Raw genomic sequence first — 2,919 nt, 5'->3', positions numbered from 1 at the left:
TTTTACAGCTGCTGATTGATCTTTTTAAAGATACAAATTGACCTTTTACAGTTACAAATTGACCTTTTACAGATGCTAATTGACTTTGAAAGTTAGAAACTGACCTTTACAATTATTAATTGACCTTTTACAGTTGCTAATTTACCTTTTGAAAGTTACAAACTGACCTTTACAATTATTAATTGACCTTTTACAGTTACTAATTTACCTTTTGCAGTTACTAATTGACTTTTTGAAAGTTACAAACTGACCTTTTACAGATGCTAATTGACTTTGAAAGTTACAAACTGACCTTTACAGTTACTAATTGACCTTTTACAGTTACTAATTGATATTTTACAGTTACTAATTGACCTTTTACAGTTACTAATTTACCTTTTACAGTTACTAATTGACATTTTACAGTTACTAATAGACCTTTTACAGTTAATAATGCACATGTAAAATCAGGCGCCACACCCCCAAATAGGTATTTAGCTATCTCGGGATGGCGTTAATATTTTGTTTTGGTCCTTTGCACCTGATTTTATATAGACTATTATATATAAACATATTTGTAAATTAGTTTTTTGGGGTATTGTACGTTGTGGTAATGACGTGCTATGTTGTGGTGTGTCTGATTGGCTGCAGAGCAGCTGAAACAGAGGTTGAAATGAACACTGTTTAGACTAAAGCGTATTACAACAATCCAGAAGTAGGCATGGAAAAGTTAGACCACAAAGCATTGCACAACACTGCCTTTGAGCAACAGGTTAGTAACTGTAAAAAGATAAATTTAAAGAAGAAACTTTTTGATGACACTCTCAGGGTTTAGAGTGCTCCCAGGACATTGACCTCATGCTTCTCCAGGCTCTCCAGAACATAAACAGATCATCTCTCGTCCACACTCCGCAGCAGATCTGACACCACAAACAGGATATCACTGCCTGATTTAATTGTAGGAAGTTGGCCAAGCAGAATTTCAACTCTGCCATAATTTGCAAATGATTGTTAGAGCAATGCAGGAAGAAAACTGATGTTTCCCACATCTGGTTTATCTGAAAGACATAAAACACGTTCAGTTACACACAAGCTGTTCAGAACCACGTTCAAGACTGTTTGGAAGAACTAAAGAGTGTTCCTTCAATGTGCAATATTGTGATATCACATAAATTTGTATGATGTGTTAGTTCTTGGAGTTTGTGTTGTGAATGACCCTCGGCTACTACCACATCAAACATTAGCTTAATATAAGTAAAACCCACTGACTTCAAGCCATCTTAGTGTTGGCTAAGGTTGATTATCTGTATCGACCACCTTGCATTTGATTGGCTTCTAAAGTCATCCATCCATCACCGCCCCTCCTTCTCCCCAGAAAACTGAACTTCTCGCCCCATCTTTAAGGAAGAGTCCAGCTATCCTGCAGAAAAACACTCCTATAGACCTCCTGTATCTGTGATTTTGTTGTTTCGGTCACTACCCAAAGTTTGTGATCAAAGGTGAGGGTAGGAACGTACAAGAACCAGCCTTCTCCTTACAGTTCAGCTCCCTCTTCACCACAATGGACCGGCACAGAGTCCACAATACAGCAGAAGCTGCACTGATTTTGTCTGTCTATCTCACACTCCATTCTTCCCTCACTTGTGAGCAAAACCCAGAGATACTTGAACTCCTCCACATGAGGCAGAACCTCTCTCCAACACCGAGAGGACAATCCACCCATTTCTGACAGAGGACCACGGCCTCAGATGTGAAGGTGCTGATCCACATCCCAGCTGCTTCACAGTCAGCTGCAAGCCACTCCAGTGAGAGCTGAAGATGACGGCATGATGACACCAACAGGACCACATCATCTGCAAATAGCAGAGATGGACTCCCTCCTCCCTCTGGCTGCACCGAGAAATTCTGTGCAAAAACGTTAAAAGCAGAATCTGCGATGACGAGCACCCCTGGTGGAGTCCAACTCCCACCCTCAAGGGGTCCAGCTTAATCCGAACCAAACTCTTGAACCACTTGCATCAGGACGGGCTTGTAGCAATGGACCCCCAATCCCATACTCATAGAGCACCCCCCACAGTGCACCCTGTCTGTCTGCACCTCTCTGTGCTTTTCTTCTTGTGCTCCTCACACACCTGTCCCCAGTCCTAATCGCTGCAGGTGTTTCGCACTTGTCTCATTAGAATTCAATATTTATTTGATGTATTTTCACTCCCTTGGCATCCGGACATTATTCTAGCAATCGTTCACTACTCTGTCCATGGTGTCCACGATCTGGTCTTTCCCTTTTGTCACACGTAAGTTTTTTTGCTGCCCTGTCAGCACTTTTGTTTTTGGTTTAATAAATCATTGTTAAGTTTTACTCCGGAGTCCTCATGCATCTGCCTGCACTTGGGTTCAACATTAAACACCAGATCCTATCAATGGTGAAATGCCTTCTCCAAGTTAAAAACAGTTGTAAAAGCAGAGTTCAAGTTCAGGTTTGGTTTATTTGTCATGTGCAAAATCAACACAAGATCAATAGTACAATGAAATGCCGATGAAGAGAAGAATCATCTCGACTCGCCAAGTTCCAAAGCATGCAGCAAAAATACAAAAACAAGGCGCCAAAAGTGAAAAAGATATAAAGCTGCAGCAGCATGGTCCTATTGGAGGAGTGGTTCTGATGACAACGAGGTTATCTTAGCAACATGGTCCAGTTAGCAGCATGATACTGTTAGCAGTGAGGTTTCTCTTGGCACCATGGTTCTGTTAGCGGCATGGTCTTGTTAGCAGGTTCCGTTAGCAGCTTGATGATAATAAGGACCACAGCAGCTGCCCTCCAGAACCGGTCCGGCAGACAGAAAACTTAAAGATTTTAAGATTTGTGTAAAGATTTTATTTCCTGAAAATTTCATTTAAGTCTGTCTTTTTCCCCAGACAGGCAGACTTCAGGTCAGTCTG

This window comes from Nematolebias whitei, chromosome 14, assembly GCF_014905685.2.
Source record: "Nematolebias whitei isolate Nwh7 chromosome 14, NemWhi1, whole genome shotgun sequence".
Classification (NCBI taxonomy): domain Eukaryota; kingdom Metazoa; phylum Chordata; class Actinopteri; order Cyprinodontiformes; family Rivulidae; genus Nematolebias; species Nematolebias whitei.
Note: the sequence above shows the minus strand (reverse complement) of the source record.